Source organism: Chiloscyllium punctatum, chromosome 26 (genome assembly GCF_047496795.1).
Source record: "Chiloscyllium punctatum isolate Juve2018m chromosome 26, sChiPun1.3, whole genome shotgun sequence".
In the NCBI taxonomy this organism is placed as follows: domain Eukaryota; kingdom Metazoa; phylum Chordata; class Chondrichthyes; order Orectolobiformes; family Hemiscylliidae; genus Chiloscyllium; species Chiloscyllium punctatum.
In genome coordinates, this window is record NC_092764.1 from 76,653,922 (window position 1) to 76,674,796 (window position 20,875).

Here is a 20,875-nt window from a genome sequence, read left to right on the forward strand (position 1 = left end):
AAGTGCATCTATGCTAAAGTGTATCTACATATAACTCATCTCAAGAACAATTCATTCGTTGTTCCATATTCGTTGAGCCATACTGCCTTAATACGTCTTACTTTTGAAATTCTCTTTAATATTTTAAATCCCTCCAATCCAGGACACTGCCTCTGCTCCAATTCTTATCTCGTGTCCAAGTCCAGTTTCTTGCATTTCACCATTTCCTGAACTACATAGGTCCTAATCTTAAGACGTTCATGCCGAATCAAGTCTGTTTTTGTCTCCTCTTTTCAAACCTGCCTCTCTGACGAAGGTGTTTTCACCGAAAAATTGTTCAATCTATAATGTTCCCTGCCAATCACCTTGATATTTTCCTACGTTGCAGGCGCCATATTGATGTGACTTGCCGAACGCTCGTGTCTCTGTGGTTCTGCTTATGTGTGGGAGTGCCTCCGTTTCCACTTGTTCCCTTCATAAAGGTTAATCTTACTTGTGACGCATTCTACGTTAATGGAGATTGCTGACCACCCAGGCACCTATTTTCGATTTATGTTTCGGCCGAGAGTTCATCACAGCCACAACCCCCACAACATATTTATTTTTAAATAAAGGTTCCTTACAGTTGAAGCGAATGGAAACGCTTGTGGTTGAGCCCGTCTTAGGACGTGCAATTTTAGCAGTCCTTGCTTTTTTTTTCGTTTTAGTTGAAAAGAGTGTAATTTTAAAAATGTATACTGTATCAAGTCTCGCAACTACCAAACAAGCTTCTTTAAAACACGTTCTGGAGTTGTATGTTTAGCAATGTCCCAGTGCGCTAACTCTGAAAAATAAATGAAATCCGAACCAATCGTGTTGACATCGCCTATATTTGGACGCTGTACATAACTAACTTTAGAAATGTGCAGCTCTTTGTCTTAGAATGTCTTATTTAGGGGAGCGTGAGAGAGGCGGCAATCTCTATAAATTACGGAGAGACGCCATTCTGTGCATCGATCACGCCTTTGCTTTCCTCTGAAACATCCAGCAAGTTCTCATTGTGCGTAAAGCCATCCAACACAGTAAATTATACAATTGGACTGAGAGAAGTCCTTATTGTAGACTGGAAATAACATTGGACAACTAGTAAATGGAAACCAAAAATCCATTTATGGCGAGAAAACAGAGTTACCGTTTCGCATCCAGTGACCCTGCAGACCAAAAAATGTATTTATGTGGCTTATTTCATGACCTCTTGAGATTCCAATCCGCTTTACAACAAATGAAACACTTTAATTGTGCCGCCAATATTCTCATGTTCCTAGCAGCGAAGTCTCACAACTGAAACATCACAATGAGCAGATTCAAGAAAAACACAAATAACTGGGAATTTTGGAAATCAGAAACAAAAACAAAAATTGCTGGGGAAAACACTCAACAAGTCTGACAACATCTGTGGAGAGAAAGCAAAGTTGATGTTCTGAACCCGAAATGTCAGCTCCGCTTTCTCCATGTTGCTAGACCTGCTCAAATTGATTTTGGTTTTGAGCAGATTATTGTTGTGCAAGTTTCGCTTCATTGCATTGTAAATTACACCTTTCAGCTCTCTGCTGAAGATAAGGGATAGGCTTATGGAACGTAAATTGCTCAAATTCAATTTCTCCTGCTTCTTTTTTGTTGACTGTGTTGAAATAATGGAATTACTCACGTTTTAGTATTGCAAGAAGATCGAAGATAACAATGACATATCCCTGGCGCTGTGAGGCTACTGTGCTAACCACTGGGCCATCTTAATACTTCCGCTTCACAAAAATGTATCTATTGCGGATTGAAAATTAACAACTGGTTTAGGATCCGCTGCTATTTGTGGAGTGAGTTCCAAACCTCACTTCACCCTTTGTGTGTAAAAGTGCTTCCTAACATCTCTCCTGAATAGTCTAGCTCTAATTCTCAGACTCTGTCCCCCAATTATTCCGCAATCAGTGGAAATAGTTTATCTTTACCTACCCTGTCTTTTCCTTCTAATACCTTTAAAAACTTCAATCAGATCATCATTTTTAAATTATAAAATACAACCAGAGATATAGAAAATAATGCTGGCTGATATTGGTTCGGGGATAAAAATATCCGACATTGCTCACAACTTTAAGTAATGTAGGCAAAAGTGAGGACTGCCGAATCTGGAAACCAGAGTTTAGATCAGAGTGGTGCAGGTCAGGCACCATCCGAGGAGCAGGAAAATCGACGTTTCGGGCAAAGGTTCTTCACCAGGAATAGAGGCAGGAAGCCTCCAGGGTGGAGAGATAATTGGGTGGCTGGGGGGGTAGGGTGGGGTAGGCAGGGGAGAAGGTAGCAAAGAGTGCAACAGGTGAATGGGGGTGGGGTTGGAGGTGATAGGTCAGACAGGAAGGTGGGGGAAGGTAGCAAAGAGTACAATAGATGAATGGGGGTGGGAATGGAGGTGATAGGTCAGAGGGGAGGGTGGAGTGGATAGGTGGGAAGGGAGATTGGCAAGTTGGACAGGTCATTCCACCCGACCTTAACTTCACCTGGACCATCTCTAACAGCTCCCTTCCCTTCCTGGCCCTCTCCATCTCCATTAATGACTACCGACCTGACACTGACTTTTTTCACAAATGCACTGACTCCCACAGCTTCCTGGATTACACCTTTTCCCACCCTACCTCCTGCAAAAATGCCATCCCATATTCCCAATTCCTCTGCCTCCGCCGTATCTACTCCCTGGAGGACCAGTTCCACCACAGAACACACCAGATGGCCTCCTTCTTTAGAGATCGCAATTTCCCTTCTCACATGGTTGAAGATGCCCTCCAATGCATCTCACCCACATCCCGCACCTCCGCCCTCAGACCCTCCCCTCCAACCGTAACAAGGACAGAACTCCCCTCCTCACTTTCCACCCTACCAACCTTCGCATTAACCATATCATCTGCCAACATTTCCGCCACCTCCAAACGGACCCCACCAGCAGGGATATATTTCCCTCCCCACCCCTTTCCATTTTCCACAAAGACCGTTCCCTCTGTGACTACCTGGTCAGGTCCACACACCCCAACAAACCACCCTACCTTCCTGCCACTCTCCCCTGCCACCGCAGGAATTGCAAAACCTGCACCCACACTGCCTCCCTCACCACCATCCAAGGCCCCAAAGGAGCCTTCCACATCCTTCAGAGTTTCAGTTGCACATCCATCAATCTCATTTATTGTATCCGTTGCTCCTGATGTGGTCTCTTCTACACTGGGGAGACTGGATGCCTCCTCGCAGAGCACTTCGGGGAACATCTCCGGGACATCCACAGCAATCAACCCCAGCACCCCTGGCCCAACACTTCAACTCCCCCTCCACTCTGCCAAGGACATGCAGGTCCTGGGCCTCCTCCACCGCTGTTCCCTCACCACCCGACACCTGAAGGACGAACGCCTTATCTTCCACCTTGGAACACTTCAACCCTAGAGCATCAATGTGGACTTCACCAGTTTCCTCATTTCCCCTCCCTCCACTTTACCTCAGTTCCAACCTTCCAGCTCAGCACTGTCCTCATGACCTGTCCTACCTGCCAATCTCCCTTCCCACCTGTCCATCCTCCCCTCTGACCTATCACCTCCATCCCCATGCAAATTCACCTATTGTACTCTTTGCTACCTTCTCCCACCCTCCTCTCTGACCTACCCCCTCCATCCTCACCCCCATTCACCTATTGTACTCTTTGGTACCTTCTCCCCAGCTCCACACCCCCCGCCCCATTTATGTCTCCACCTTGGAGGCTTCCTGCCTCTATTCCTGATGAAGGGCTCTTGCCTGAAATATCAATTTTCCTGCTCCTCGGATGCTGCCTGACCTGCTGTGCTTTTCCAGCACCTCTCTGATCTAAACTTTCAATACTGTATGCGAGTTGGGACTTCATGTTAAGGTCGTACAGAGCGTTTGTGTGGCCTCATCTGGAATACACTGTCCAGTCTGGTCTCCCTGTTATACAAAGGGTATTGTTAAATTGGAGAGGATTGAGCAGAGATTTACCAGGATAATTTCAAGAATGGAGGGGCTTGAGTCACAAGCATAGGCTGGAGAGTCTGGGACCTTTTTGCACTGGAGTGTTGGAGATTGATTAAATAGAGGGGTACAGTTAAGGTGAATGCAGGTGTCTTTTCATTGGGGTGGGGGATTTCAAGACTAGGGATCATTTTTTAAACTTAAGGAGAACATTTATTAAACGACCTGAAAGGCTTTTTTTATTAAACAGGGAGTAGTTGTTGTGTGGAATGAACTTCCAGAGGAAGTGGTGGATGTAGGTACAGTTACAACACTGTATTTAAAAGACATTTGGATAAGTACATGGATACGAAATATTTGGAGCATATGGGCCAAGAACAGGCGGGTGGGACTACTTTGATTTGAGGTTATGGTTGGCATGGACTGGTTAGACCAAAGGGTCTGTTTCCATACTGTATGACTGTAAGACCTGGGGTGCATGTACATTTTTTTAAGGTAGCAGGACAAATATAAAGGATTCTTAGCATCATTAATAGAGCGATGGCGCATAAAGCAAGAAAGTTGCACGAAGCATTTGTTAAGAACTATTTAGGTTTCAGCTGAAGCGTTATGTGCAAACTGTCTACCATCTATTAGAGAGGGTTTCACGACAATGGAAACACCGCAGAAGATGTTTGCCAGAATGTAAACGAGGTTGTGGAATTTAACCTCGTGGAGAGACTGGGAAGCTAAGGTTTTTCTCGTTAGAATCGAGAAGGATGTGGTGAATTGATGCTGGAGGTCAGCGTTCACAACAGTTTTATAAGGCAAACTAAAGAAGAGTCACAAATTAAATGACAAAGTGTTAACGCGATTTACAAAAGCACTAGAGGCTACTGAGAAGAAACGGGGTACAACTAGTCCTGTCCGTTGTTACCAGTGCGGTGACAAACCAATAGAAGGCGGAACAGATTTGGAAACTACAAGAAACTGAACACAGTGCATAATCATTGTCCCACTTCCCCGTGTTCGGATTCTGATGAAGCCAGACTCCAAACGTCAGCTCTACTCTCTTCCCACAGATGCTGTCAGACCTTCAGTTTCTCCAGCAATTTCAGTTCTTATTCCCACTTCCATTGTTATCCTTTCTTTTAATTGCTCTCAGCAAAATGGTGGTCTCTTTACTCCGCTTCTCCGCGCAGTTTCATTTGGAAATGCCCAAAAACAGCCCGTGAATATTACTTGCTGCCTTTCAGGCTGTTAGATTAATAGCTGCAACTGCGAACCAAGTGAACAGTGGTCTGGAATTTCACATTTGTCGGGAGTAAAACTAATATTCCCATCGACAGTCCTGGACGGGAGAAAGGGAATTGAGCAGGATTATTAATTTTAATTGTTATTCCAGTGATGTCTGCTTCAGATTGTAATGGACTTGCAGGCCCCAGGCTAAAGATTTTCTCACTCTCACTGCCCTGCATGGAGGCGAATACTTTAGGTGGGATACTGGAGACATGGCCATGCCTCCGACCTGAACCATTATTTTCAGACTGAGCCAAGGTACGAACATTGTTGTTGATAAATTATTGAAAAGCTGGTAGCGTCAGCAAGACTTTGCCATCAGATAGAATCTGCTCAACCTGTAGTGAGCAGGGAACCTCCCAGTTCCTAGACATCTGGGACGCAACACTTGTCATGTGACATCTTAGATCATGGTAATCGGTTTGATAAAATTTTCCTACCAAACCATTCAGTACACTATCCACATCTACAACAACAAGCCAACGACGTTTTTAAAAATCTGAAATATGTTGGTGGCAGTTATAGTACCGTATATGACTCTCCTTGGCATAATTTGGACAGGTACGTTTAATTACGACATGCTCCTACGCCAAATCTTTTGCATTCTTTTTAGAGGATAGTGCAATAGCTCTGCGTTGTACAATTAAATACTGTGCTGCTCCACTTTGATTGCGAGAGATTTCAACAGTTCTTGCATTTTACTTCGCGAAGTCCATTTTCCCTATGTCTGTCGTATTCTCATCAAGCAACGAGTTGAAAGGTTGTTAGGGATGCTTGGGAAAGCGGAGTCGAAGCTGCATTCAGAACAGAACCTAGCCGAGCAGGTTTAAGAGGCTGAAAAGCCTCATCTTACTTCGTGTTCGTTTGCAAATATTATCGTGACTCTTTCTTTTCTGATAGCGGCTGAAGTAACTTTGAGAAAAGTGAAACAGTTCCCTAAGTTGTTGAGCGTCACCAGAGGTGGGAATGTTTCCATGTTCTGCATGTTTCCGATCTTTGAAGAAACTCCTGATGTTTATTGGCGGAGACGGGGTGAGGAATCGTTTCTGGAGCCAGACAGCAGAAAGCGAATCAATACAAACAAAGGAACAAGTTCTTTTAAGATCCTAAACGCCAGTCTAGCTGACGCCGGAGTGTATTTCTGTGAGGTAAAGCACCGGCGAAGGTCGATTGAAAATGGAGGTGGCACACAGCTGACTGTTTACGGTAAGGATCCTTGTATCGGGATAGGCTGCTTTTCAGTTTTATTAGATACGTGCAATTTTTTTTATCGCTAAGTGAAGATTCTTGGAATTGCTTTTAAATTGATTAATGTTTCTTTGCCATTGAGTTCGTGTTAAACAGCAACCGGCTAACTCTCGCTATTTGAGTACTTTAGTCTAAGACCAATTTCACTCGCTTGCTCTCCTGATACTAGAAACGGTTGTATCTCCAAACAGTTATTTTTGTCCGCTTATAATTCCTCTCAAACGAAGATATCGACATAGAATAGAAGTTTAAATTTTGGTTTGGAATGAATCAATGAGTTAAGGAGGCATTGTCCCTTCTCTCCGAAGTAACCATGTTGATGTGCGACAATGGGAACAATTCTACCATTCCTGGGTCCTATCTTTCGCCGCCCTTAACTAACGCAGATCCAGGGTTAAAGAATAATACAATTCTGAGTCTTGGCTATGCACTTAGTGCAGGCCATAAAACGTGCAAATTTATATTATTTTGTATTTCAAAAATTTCGGAAATTATGCATGTATAGAAAACATCGAAATTGTTCCTCAATAATCACACAAACAACGCAAATTTAACAAGGCCCCATATCTCAGGTTATATGACGCCTATAGATTGTGCGGACACTGATTCACGTCTGTTAAAGGTAAAAAAAAAGAACGCTGAGAAAAGCAGGAGAACACAGAGATCAGCAGACTCAATGAATGTAGGGAAGTACAAAAACTCTGGAATTACATAAGACATGCGCTCAGAATAGAATTTTCCGTCTTGGATTCTGCATCTGTGCGGATGTTATGAACTTCACACTGATCAGTAATTAACAAGGCGAAGGACGGTATACACCTGATAAGCTGTTCCCATTGGTGGAGAACACCAGAGGATACAAATTTAGGATAATTTCCAAAACAGTCAGCAATGTCGTACAGCAAAGTTTTCTAAGGATCTGGAGTGCACTGCAGGAGACTCCGGGGCTGTCATGGCTATCCCTACCTAAAAAATAATTATAAGGTGCAGGGATGAGGTGTAAAGGAGGAAACCAATAACAAGAATCGCAGTGGATGTGGCAGCATTTGTGGAGAGATATACAGTTAACGTTCAAAATTTGATTTGAATCTTCTTCAGGATATGCTTAAAGGAAATTTGCGAGACAAAATGTTTAGTACCGCAAACCTTCCCTACTGCACTGAGGGGAGAAAGGATTCAGCAGCACACTGCGGTGTACTGTCTTCGAATGATTTGCACAGAGGTCCGACTGCTGCTAACCCCAATCCCATTCCAGGATCTCTTTCCGAACATTCTGACTGTCTTCCTTCGTGTTACCAGTCCTGGGAGATTCAAACTCTTTGCTTATAGTTTCACATATTCCTGATATTTTGTTGTGGGGATAGAACACTTCAATGTTTAAAATTAAACGATAAAGAGCATAAGTATTGTCACGCTATGAATGTAACAGCATCACGGATGTAGTCAAATGAGGAGATATTCCATTAAATTTTTATTTTCTCCTTTAAGTGTCGCCGTTGCCACTGAAGCTCATTCAAGTTGAAGGGATTTCCGCTGATTCCCTGAAACTCGTGTGTAAAACCGCTGCCTGTTACCCGGAGCCCATCGGTATCACCTGGCGAAGAGATGGTGTCGAAAATCTGACCAGTATACAAACCGTGAAGAAGACAGCAGATGGGCTTTATGAGGTTTCCAGCTCTTTGGAAGAAGCGCATCCCGTCAGGAGCGGAGTGGTTTATACCTGTCTGGTGTCCCATGTTTCCCTTCCTGTACCCGCCAGTGTCAACTACACCATCAATCCAGGTGAGACTGGAAACATTTGCCGCTCTGAGACAAGTGTTCCAACTTGAGTTTAGAGAGTAGACATCTAGCTGAACAGCTGTCCAAACGAGAGGGCGAGGGTGAATATGGACTGTATTGACTCCAAAGCAGCATAAATGTAAAAAAAACAAAATATTCAAAATAGATTTCAGTGAAAGGTGGAGAATATACCCATGAAGAGATTTGAAAGATAAAAGATAATTCTTTATCAAATTCTTGTCGAAAAAAACTGAAGTTACACCTAAAAAGACGTTGTGGAACGTTAGAAAAGAAATTGTAGGCCCGTAGCAGAGATATTTCTAACATCTAATACCACTGGTGAGGTGCCGGAGGACTGTTGGGTAGATATTATTGAGCCTTTACTTAAGAAAGGCTGAAATGAGAAGACTGGGAATTGTAGACCTTTGAGTTCAATAAGGACATTTAAATGGTCATTGGTTGACATATGGACGAGAATGGAATAGTGTAGGTTAAATGGGCTTCAGATTGGTTTCACAGGTCGGTGATGCGACACTGCGCTGTAATGTTCGATGTTCTACTTGTAAATTGTTAGAGCCAGTTGTGATAGACAGGATTTGCATGGATTTCGAAAGGCAAAGACTCTTTAGAGATAGTCACCAGCATTTGTGTGTGGGAATTTGCATCTCACAAACGTGACTGAGTTTATTGAGGACGTGACCAAGAAGATAGATGGAGGACAGAAGGGTAGATGTTGTCAAATGGGCTTTAGTAAAACCTCTGACAAGGTTTTGACTGGAAGATTGTTTAGTAAAGTTAGATCACATTGGGAATCAGGGATAGCTTGCCAATTGGATGCAAAACTGTCTTGATGGGAGGAGACAGATGGTGGGTTTAGAGGGTTGTTTTCAGACTGGAGGTCTGTAACCAGTGGTGTTCCATTGGAATCGCTGGACCCACTGTTGCTTGTCATTTATACGAACGATTTTGATGCGAATTCAGGAGGTATGGTAAGTTTGCGAATGGCACCAAAATTGTTACTATAGCACAGTGAAAAAACTTTATCTAAGATTATAAAGGGATTTCGGTCAACTGGACCAGTGTGTCAAGGAGTGGCAGGTGAAGTTTAATTTGGATCAATGTGAAGTGCTGTGTTTTGGTAAGATGAACAAGGACAGGATTTATACAGTTAATGGTGGGGCATTGGGATTGTTGTCAAACAGAAAACTAAGGTTTAAGGTATATATTTTTTTGAAAGTTGCATCAAACATATACTGGATGGTAAAGTAGGCATTTGGCACAGTTGTCTTCATTGCTCAAACAATTGGGTAAAGGAGTTGAGACATCATGTTGTGGCTGTACAGGAAGTTAGTGAAGCCACTTTTGGAGTACTGTGCACAGTTCAGGTCACCCTGCTATTGAAAGGATACTATTAAATTGGAGATTATGTTTAAAAGATTTATGTGGATATTACCTGGACTGGAGGGTTTAAGTTATAGGGAGAAGCTGGATAGGCTGGGAGGTTTTTCACTGGAGCATATGTGGTTGAGTGGTGACCTTATAAAGGTTTATAAAATCATGGCAGGCATAGATAAGGTGAATAGCAAAGCTTGATTTCTTGAGGTAGGAGAATTTAAAACTAGAAGGCATATTTTAAGGTAATAGGTGCAACATTTTCACACAGAATCTGGTTGAAGTGAGATGAACTGCCAGAGGTAGTGATAGATGCAGCTCCAATTACAACATCTGAATGACATTGGGACAGGTAAATGAATAGGAAAGGTTTAGAAGGATATGGGCCAAAGACAAGTAAATAGTTAGTTTGGGAACCCTGGTCGGCACGTATGAGTTGGACTAAAGGATCTATTTCTGTGCTGTATGACACTTTGACTCTATAAAGATTAACTAATTGATAATGGAAGCTGAGAGCAGGAGATAATACGAAATGCAAATGAAAGCAACCCATGTCATGACAGGACTGGGTGTGGGGTGGGTAAAAACATGAAAGGATGAAAGGGGCTATAAAGTTCTTTAACCCCATGTTGAATTCTGAAGGCTGCAGGGTCCACAAGCAGAAAACTAAATATTGTTCCTCAAGCTTGTTCCGAGGCTCACTAGAACATTACAGCAAGCCTGTTTTGAAGTGACAGCCAACTCTGGGTCATGTTTGCAGTCATAATTTAGGTATTCTGCAAGGTGGTCACCCAGTCTGCATTTCGTTTCCCCAATGTTGAAGAGACTGCATTGTCAGCAGTGAATGCAATAGACCATGGTTAGTGAAGTGCAGATAAATTGCTGCTTCACCTAGAATCATGGAATACATAGAACATGGAAGCTTTGATTCTGGAGCTTTGATTAGTGAGGAGGGAGGAAGCGAAGGTGCAGGTGTCACGTGTTTTCCCATTGCATGGGAAGGAATGGACTGGGGTGTCCTGGAGGCAATGGTCCAAGCGGAAGGCTGAGATGGAACATATGCCTGATGGTGGCATTACTGGAGGTGGTGGAAATGGTGGCTAATGATCCTTTGGATGTGAATGCTGCTGGGCTGATAGGTGAGCACCCAGGAATCCTTGTCATTGCTGTGCGAGGGAGGGGAAAGTGTGAGGGCCAAAGTGCGAAAGATGGGTTGAACACAGCTAAAGGCGACTACAGTGGCGGGAATCCTCCTTGAGGAGAAAGGTGGATATTTCTGAGACCCCAGCCGAAGGTCGCACCATCAAAACAAATACAGTGGAGATGGAGAATCTGGGAGAACGGGATGGAGTCCTGTCAGGAAGCAGAGTATGCGATAAGATAAAGGTGGGAGTTGATGGATGTGTGATGGATACCAGCGGCCAACCTATCCCCAGAAATTGATAATTGTTTCCAGTTCAGAATGGGAAAGGGAAACCGCACTGATGATGTCATCAATATACTGAGGAAAGAGTTGTGGGTGGCGATCGCAATAGGATTGGAACAAGGAATGTTCCACGTATCTCAACAGAGGTGTAACTGGAGCCTATGCAGGTATCCATGGTACGTTATGGTGTGGGTTGTTTTTAGTGCAGTCACCCGTTTTCACCTACTCTTGGGCTTAATATCGCATTACATGGATCGCTTTCAGCGCAGCTCATTCATTCTTTCCTGGTCTTATCATTTTTCAGCTTTTCTTCTGTCCTAGCCTGTTCTCCATAATCTACCTGTTGACTTACCTCTTTCATATCTCTCTCTGGACTCCAACTCCACGTATCCACTCATCACCCCCTCCCCCAATTTCGACTTCAGCATAAATGCCACGTGTTCCTAATTGATAACAATTCTGTCGGAGAGCCACTGGACTGGAAACGTTACTCTGCTTTCTTCCCGGCTGCCAGACGTGCTGAATTTCGCCAGTAATTTCAGTTTTTGTTTCAGATTTCCAGCACCCGCAGTTCTTTGTTTTGTTAAAACAAGATCAGTTCTCGGACAGTTACTTTTAGATCCTCTGTTTACACATTTAAAATATGTAAATGTATCCATCTGGTATCTCTGCATAATGAACTCCAGATTTCCCGCCCCAAGACCTTCGCGTATCTGATTCTCTCTGCTTTCACACGCTCCCGAAATCTGTCTCTACCTGTTCTCATATCACTTTTTTTGTCTGGGCTGTGTTCGATAACGTGCCGTGGAGAGCGCTGGGACATTTTGCAATGCTTTAGGGATTTTACAAATGCGACATTCACTGTGGAAGGCCGCTGAAGGGAAGCACGGTAAGTTGGAAAAGTAAGACCTTTTACTTTTGACAAACAGTACAGAGAGAAGTCTCTTGTGTCTTTCTGGAACTGTTCCCTCCATAAATTGCATTACAGGCCTGTAGCTGATTTGTCATTTGAAACACGTTGTAATCCTTGAAGACATACTACCTACAGAAAAGGGATCATGTTTATTGGACATGATCGTCCTGGGATACTCCTTTGCATCTCCCCCTCCTGTGTCTGATCCACGATTCTCTGCATATAAATCTCGCTATGCTCTGCAGTTTCTTATTCAAATATCGATTCTGCAGATAAAGTTGCCACTCACTCTCTAGCGTTTGGATGGACATTCGGCGTGTTGGCAATTTTACTTTTGATATTCGTTTTGACAAGACTCAAGTTAAAGGCATCAGCTGGTAAGAATCTTAATTATTTCTCCGAATACTGTCAGTTTCTAAGACCCAATGTCTTTTTTTAAATGTTTTAGCGTCATAAAAAGACAAAGCGCAGATGAACAGTGATTAATTGTAGAGGAATAACGAGCATTTTAAATAACGAAGTTGCTATCTCAAGCCCGCTACATGATCAGCAGTACAGTTGGACAATATAAACCGAGTATACGGTTTTAAATGCGAGGATTTCACCTTCTCATTCAAAATCTTCCGTCGATTTCTGCACGAAATCTCGTTCTAAAAATAATAGTCCAGACCTTGAAATATATTAATTTTGAAATGATAAAATCTGGACTGCTATTCAGGTTGTATTTCCAAAGTAGCATTGCGATGCAAAAAGTACTGTGGACTTACCACCTGTTTGACACCACCCCACAGAAACAAAGTCTGATCCGTTGCGTATAGCCTCACTGCAGCTTTTAGAAAACTCACAGCATTTTGTGAGTTGGACTTCTTGACCATGCTAGGTTGCCGGTTTCGCGAGTACGCTCAATAAATTATTCAAGGTGGGCTCCTTTTCTTTCCTTTAGGCATTTCGGCGGAAGTGAATCAAAATGGAATGCAGGTAGGGTGACAATGTTCCGAAAAGAGCGGTTAAGAATGACTCCAATCATTAGGAACATTAATTAGAATCATAGAATCCCTACAGTGTGGAAACAGGCCCTTCGGCCCAACAAGTCCACACAAACCCTCCGAAGGGTAACCCACCCAGATCCATTTCCCCTCCTACTCTACATTTACCCCTAACTATTCTACCTAACCTACACATCCCTGAACACTACGGCAATTTAGCATGGTCAATTCACCTAACCCGCACGTTTTTAGATTGTGGGAGGAAACCCACGCAGGCATACCAAGAATGTGCAAACTCCACACAGACAACTCCTGAGGATGTGAGGCAGTCGTGCAACTCAATTAAATGTCACAGAATCATAGGACTCAAATACCCTGTGAGGACCTTTGAAAATACCTATCCGATCAGCTCAATTCCTCACTCTTTACATTGACTTCCCGTACCTTTTGCGACTCTGAGATCGCCCCTTATCGTTCTCTGTCCCAAGGATATCAATCACACATATTCTGGAATCCACAACGTAATGGTAGTCTCTCATCCACAACACCATTGCAGAAAATCTCTTCTGTATCCTTTCCCGGATGTTACATCCTCCTTCAAAATGGAATGGCCAATATACAGCACCACGATTCAACTGAGTGCTAACCAATGATTTACAGTGTTAAACACAAACGATATCATTATTTATAAGGTTAAGATAACTTTTTTTTAGTGTAACATACATTTCTGATTGGGGTAACAGTGGGCTAGCCTTTCTGTCAGATTAATGAATACAGCATGGAATTTGAAGCCTTTCTTGCGGAGGTTGAGAGTCGATAAAGTGTGCCGCTGGAAAAAGCACAGCAGGTCAGACAGCGTCGGAGGAGCAAGAGAACCGACGTTTTGGGCATGACCCTTCATCAGGTTTGGGGAAGGGAAGGGGGTTGAGAAATTAATAGGGGGAGGGGGGTTTGGACTAGAGGAAAGGTAGTAAAGGCAGGACCTACTTCCTTGCCACATTTGAGGAAGACTGTGTGGGTCCTTGAGAGGATACAGAAGAGATGTACTAAGATAGTTCTAGGGATGGGAGATTTTATCTATGAGACTAAGTTGGAAGAGTAGAGTAGTTCTCCATTTCGTAAAGGAAATTGGTGATGTAATAGAGGTGTCAAGAATGTGAGAGGTTTAGCTAAACCAGACAAGGAAAAAAAAGCTATTCGCGCTAGTACATGCTACAGCGACTATTATGTAAGGTTTTGGGAAAGAGATTAAAAGGCATGCTCTGTTTGTTTTTGTAACTTTTGGTAATCATCCAGAAGTTAATGTGCACCAGTGTCGAAGAAACGGAGATGATCAGTGATGTCAGAAGGAAATTGGATGGGCATGTTAATGAAATTAACTTGCAGACCTTCACTGATGAAGCATGGGAGGGGGTTAAACTTAATCGCTCTGAGGAAGAGACTCCCCATTGACTTTGCCCTCTGCTTCAATTTGACTATATTTTTAAATTATTCATGGGATGTGGGTGTCACAGGCTGGCCAGCATTTAATCCCCATACACAATGGCCCTTGAAACTGCTGCTGTTCAGATGGTGTAGGTACATGTATAGGGGAAGGTAGCTATTATTAACCTAAATTGCCTCAAGCAATGAGGTAATGGACTAACAGGTGATCTTAAATATTACTCTCACAGACTGAACAAAGAGATGAAGATAACACTGTATCTTATGCAGTATTACAGCTTGCTAATTTTAAGAAAGCGGCAAAACCTGAACAGCAGAACAACCATACAGTATACTCAGAAGTAAAAGTGGAAAACAAAGAGACAAGCTGAGAACCCAAATAAAGTCTGAAGATGTGAACTATTTGAAAGGTACAGGTGTCGGATATTTGATTATACATTAAAAACACATCACTCATACACTTTACTGCGGCTACTGGAAAGACAACAGGCTGGAACATCACAAGCATTGTATGTGGATGTTGAGTAGTGACAGCAAAGTTAAATATCACTTTCAATATTGGGGCAGTAAACTGGCAGAACATGCTGAAAGTCAGTACAGCTACCTACAGATAAAGATACTGGATTGCAGGATCACAGGCTGGACATTGGCACATCTGTAGATGAAACTGCTTGCTCATTAACTTCAAATGCTTATGTATGGTAACACTCCTTTATTTACATCTGTATATTGTACATTCTCAAATACAGCTCTCTGGTACAATGTCAAAGATCTGTTCACATGTCCATTTGATACTGGTGATTTTTTTCCTTACTCTTGTCAATTGTGTGATCTCATTACACCACCTCAATCAGGAGCCTACTATATAGTTCAATATCAACTCTACTGCATCAAGGAGAGTTTGTACAGCAAGTTTTCTTCTCCCCTAGGCACAACATTCACAATTTGCTCCAGATTATGGTTGACATTGCACACATTTGGATGACTTTAAGAACTATTGCAAGCTACTACTTCAATAAAGTACCAGGCAAGGCTCAAGATCTCATAGCTCTGTAAGGCAGTCTTGAAGTCCAAAAGAGTGGCAACCAATTGAACTAAATAAGACCAATGTTATGTTTAAAATAATGTTCAGCAATAATTTACAGTACTAGATTTACAAGATGCATTGTGTCCTTCATCAGCAACATTTACAAACTTCATTAACTGATCCTATTTTAAAATAGTCATGTTTCAGAGGACAGGCAAACCCAACATGCAGAGACCCAGTAGAGGGAAACTCATTAAAGTATACTAGAGACTACAGGTAGCAACTTGTTTTTTGCTTTACCCAGAGAAACACAATTGTGTTCGGGTCAAAACCTAGAGGTCTAACAGGGTCAATATGAGATCTGGTTTTGATAAGGGAGTGCTGCATCACACACTCTCACGCACACAAACGTGCACATTGTCTAGGCCCAATATGTTTTGCAGTGAAGAATAGTTAAAATCAATTAAATTCTTAGTACAACTGACATGAGAGGGACTTCTAGGAATTCAAATAGGACAGAGGAAAAAACAAACAAGTCCCATCGCTAAGTCATATAACCGGATAATATTTGCTGCCACGACTTCAACAGATCATTTGGGGGTGGATAGAGGAGAAAACTGCAAACAAAGAATATAGAGTTAAAATAAATTATGTTGGGCTACTCAACAGCCAGACACCAGCAATAACCAGAGTGTTCAGGGACCATGTTTGAAATAAAGCACTTGGCTCAAACAAGTTCATTTTCACCTCCCCAACTCCAAGCACTTTTGTTAATGACGGTCTTCATACTCATCACTTGTCTTGACACATCATAGATCTCCTAGCACAAGCCAACTTTATAAATCAAAGCATTTTGCTGAGTAATTGCAGTAGACCGTTTAGTGCAGTTAACCCAGTAAAAAAAAACAATACACCTACTTCTGCAATAGCCAGCATTTCCCAGACCTAGTAGTGCCCCTAGCCAGGTTGTTTCAGAAAAGCTAGAAAACTGGATGTGCCATGTGTAAAATTGCCAAGGTATGACCTAATCTCTCAAAAAAAAGGACAAACCCAATTACCCTATTATCAACTTCCATCAGAAGGGATAGTAGCAGCACAAAAGCATTACCAATCAGCAATAGTTTATTGTTGAGCTCAGTTTGGGTGTGGTACAGCCACTTGGTTTCAGACTAAATTACAGGCTCGGTCCAAATTAAAATGGACTAAGGTACCTTACACTGGTTGGAGTCATTCTTAGCACAAAAGGATGATTGTTTGTCATTGGAGGTTAATCATGTCAGAACTGAAAATATCTTCTCTGAAGAACTCATCGCAATTTATTCACAGAGGTGATTTCATACTTCTGAGGTAGATGAGACTTGAATCAATGTCTTCTGGCTCAAAAAAGGTAGATACACTACTACTATGACACACCAACCCCAGCTCTGTGCCTAGGACACTACCCTATAATCACCTGCAGTTGCTTCAATGACCTTGATATTGTACAGTAGGACATGATCATTGTGAATTGTGTAATGACTCAACTGACATACCTCATTCTCATACAGAAGAGCCAGATCACATCAAGATTTAGACTGTAATACTAGTCAAATAATTTCTCAATAATAAAAACTTTAAACTTACCCTGTGGTATTCAATAGCATTACAATCACTGAATTGCCTATCAACATCCTGGGTGCTAATATAGTCTAGCTCCTTTTCTGGTCAATCAGAAACATAGCTAAATAATAGGCTAGCAACTAGGAACCCCACAACAAGCAACTCAAACCAAGTCTGTCAGGAATGTCAGTCAAACAGCTTGGAAACAGACTCTTCAGTCCAACTTGTTCTTACCAATCAGATTTCCCAAACTAAACCAGGTGCCACTTGTCTGCATTTAGCCCATATTCCTCCAAACCGGTCCTATTCTACATCTGTTAAATTGGCTTTTAAATGTTGGCTGTACCTGTATCCACCACTGCCTCTAGCAGTTCATTGCACATTAAAAGCACCCTGAAAAAAAAAGTTGACTTCTGGCCCCTTTTAAATGAACCATTCTTCTCTCAGGTTTAAAATCTGCCCTCTAGTTTTGAACTCCCCCATCCTAGCAGGAAATACCTTACTATGCCCCCTATGATTTGATAAACCTCTAACTCTTGAGAAGATTTGTTACTTGGGTTGTGGATTTGCTCGCTGAGCTGGTGTTTTCCTGCAAACGTTTGGTCAGGTTGCTGGGCGACTTCATCAGTGCATCTTTGATAAGGTCTTGGTGGCCTGTCCCATTGGTATTGATATTGCAATTTGTTGGTACTTCCAGTTCTGTATGAGTGGTTTGAACTGGACCCCATATACAACATGCCTATTGACAGAATTCCAGTTGGAGTGCCAGGCTTCAAGGAATCCTTTAACAAAGTCTGTTTTGCCTGTGTTAGGATGGTTACATCACCCCAATTGAATAGGTGTCCTTTGCTGTCTGTGAGATTGACCAGCACTCTTATTTCCAACACTTGAAAGCTTGCACTCCAACAGGAACTTGCAAGACTGCACATACAGACCACTCAGATACAGAATCAGAAATACCAATAAATTGAAGCATGGCAGACCACCAACACCCTATCAAAAGGCACACTGACTATATCACCTAGCTAGGCAACAAAACGTTTGCAGAAAAACACCAGTTTGACAAACAAATCCATTGCTTCAAACCTCTAATGTCATCCCTCACCCTCCAGAAAAAAAGTCCTAGCCTATTCAACCTCTCCCTATAAACGCTCACCCTCCAGGCCTAACAATATCTGTATTAACCTTTCCTGAACCCTCTCCAATTTAATATCCTTCCTACAGTAGAAGGATCAGAACTGTACACAGTACTCCAAAAGCCTGACAAAACTCTTGCAGAACCTCAATATGACATCCCAACTCCTATACTCCGTGGAGTGAACAATTAAAAAAGCAAACATACTAAACATGTTAACAATCTAGTCTACAGGTGACAACCTCCAAATTATATCCCTGAACTCCTAAGTCTGTTTTACAATACCCAGGGCCCAGCCATGAACTGTGAATATGCTACCCTTAACCAGTCTACCAACATGTAATGCTCTCATTTATCCATAGTAAATTCCATCTACCACTCAGCCCATGACAAAGAAATATTGATCAATTTGGCCAATCTTGGATAACCTTCACTATCCACTTACACCATTAAAATTTTGATGACATCTGCAAACTTACATCCACGCCTCCTAAACTTCCAGCCAAATTATTTACACAACACTCGGCAGAGTGGTTAGCAGTGGTGCCTCACAGCACCAGGGTTCCAGGTTCAATTGCCCTCTTTGGTAACTGCGTGGAGTGTGCATGTTCTCCCCATGTCTGCGTGGGTACTCCTGTTTCTCCCCACAGTCCAAAAGATGTGCAAGTTAGATGGGTTGACTATGCTCAATTCCCTCCGATGTTCAGGGATGGACAGACTAGATGAATTAGCCATAGGAAATGCAGGGTTACAGAGATGGGTCAATCGGGACCCATTGGGCCTCATGGCCTGTTACCAATGGAGGGATTCTTTAAAAAAAAAATTATCCAGCACAGATCCCTCTGGAATACTGCTGGTCACAGGCCTCCAGTCTGAAAAACAACCCTTCACCACATCTACCATCAAGCCATTTTGTATCCAATTGACAAGGTCTGAATCCCAGGTGATCTAATTTTAGTAATCAGTGTACCCTGCAGAACCTTGTCAAAAAGGTTTTACTAAAGTCCATGTAGACAATGTCTAAAGTATTCAATCTTTGTGGTTATGTCATCAAAACACTCAAGTCAGTGAGACATAATATTGCATGCACTAAGCCACACAGATGGAGCCCTTGCCTCTCCAAATGCATGCAGACTTTCTCTCAAAATCCCCTCCAACATCAGACTCCCAGGCTTTTCCTTGCAGTCCCTCTTTAAATAAAAAGCACAAGGTTAACTACCACTAATTCTCAAGCACCTCACCCCTACCTATTGAAATGAAATCTGACAGGGCCTGGAACTTTCTTTCATAAAACTTTCCACAATGTCCTGGAGATCCACTCCCCCACCACTCCAAATGACTTCCTGCACCTCTATAATGTGGACAGCTTCCCCAGAATTTCCCAGCTTTCTTCAGTAAATACTGACAGGAAATATTTGTTTAGTTTCTTACCCATCTTCTGTGAATCTACATAGATTACCTGAGTGATATTTAAAAAAAGGACTCTATTCTCTTTAGTTGTTCTCTGTATTGAGAAACCTCTTTGGATCATCATCATTAACCTTATCTGCCCCAGGCATCTCACTCCTTTTTACCTTTGGATTTCCCTCTTAATGTCTCTGCATTATATTCAAGATTCCAGAACCTTTATCTTAATTCAGCCACTGTTCCCTACTCTTATCCACCTTACCCTTCACTAAGAGGAACATTATGCCTCTGAATTCTCATTAACACAATGAAAAATAGAAAGTGCTGGAAAAGCTCAGCTGGTCTGACAGCATCTGTGCACAGAAGATCAGAGTTAATGTTTCAGGTCAAGTGACCCTTCTTCAGGACTGTTCTCATGAGCTCATCTTTGAAAGCCTTTCATTTGCCAGTCATCCCTTTACCTGCAACAGACTACCCCAACCAACTTTTGAAAGTGGAGTCTTGTATCTTCAAAATTGGCCTTACTCCAATTTAGAACTTCAACTTTCACACAAAGCCTATCCATGATTATTTTAAAACTACTAGAGTAGTTATCACTATCCCAAAGTGCTTCCCCATCAACACTTCAGTCACTTGCCCTGCCTTATTTCCCCAAGAGGTCAAGTTTTGCTCCTAATTAGGTACATCTACATATTGATCAAGAAAATTTTCAAGAACACATTTAACAAATTCCTCACCATCCAAGCCCTTACCATGATGGCAGTCCCAGTCAATGTTATTCTGCTTGCATTGAGGAGTCCAGCTCCAACAGTAAGTTTGACACCATCCAAGACAAAGCAGCCCACTTGATTGGCACCAATGTCATGGTAGCAGTGTGCACCAATTGCAAGATGCACTGTGGCAACTCACCAGTTTCTCTTGGAGTATATTTCACAACTGCAATATCTACCATTTGGGAGAAGGGCAGATGCCTGGGAATGCCATCTACAAAGTTACCCTCCAATATCCTGACTGGAACAATTACTATTCCTTCACTGTTGTGGGGTCAATGTCCTAGAACCATCTCTTACTGTACCTAAAAAAAAACTGCACGAGTTCAAAAAGGTAGCTCACTATTAGCAAAGGCAATTAGAGATAAGTAATAAATACAGAGTTAACCTCTCTTGTTTAGAAGGATTTCAACTAATTTATTGCACAGATTGTGCAAAATATAGAAAGAACTACACATCTTCAGGTGATGCAGTAGCAAATGAAACCCTAAATCTGTAGG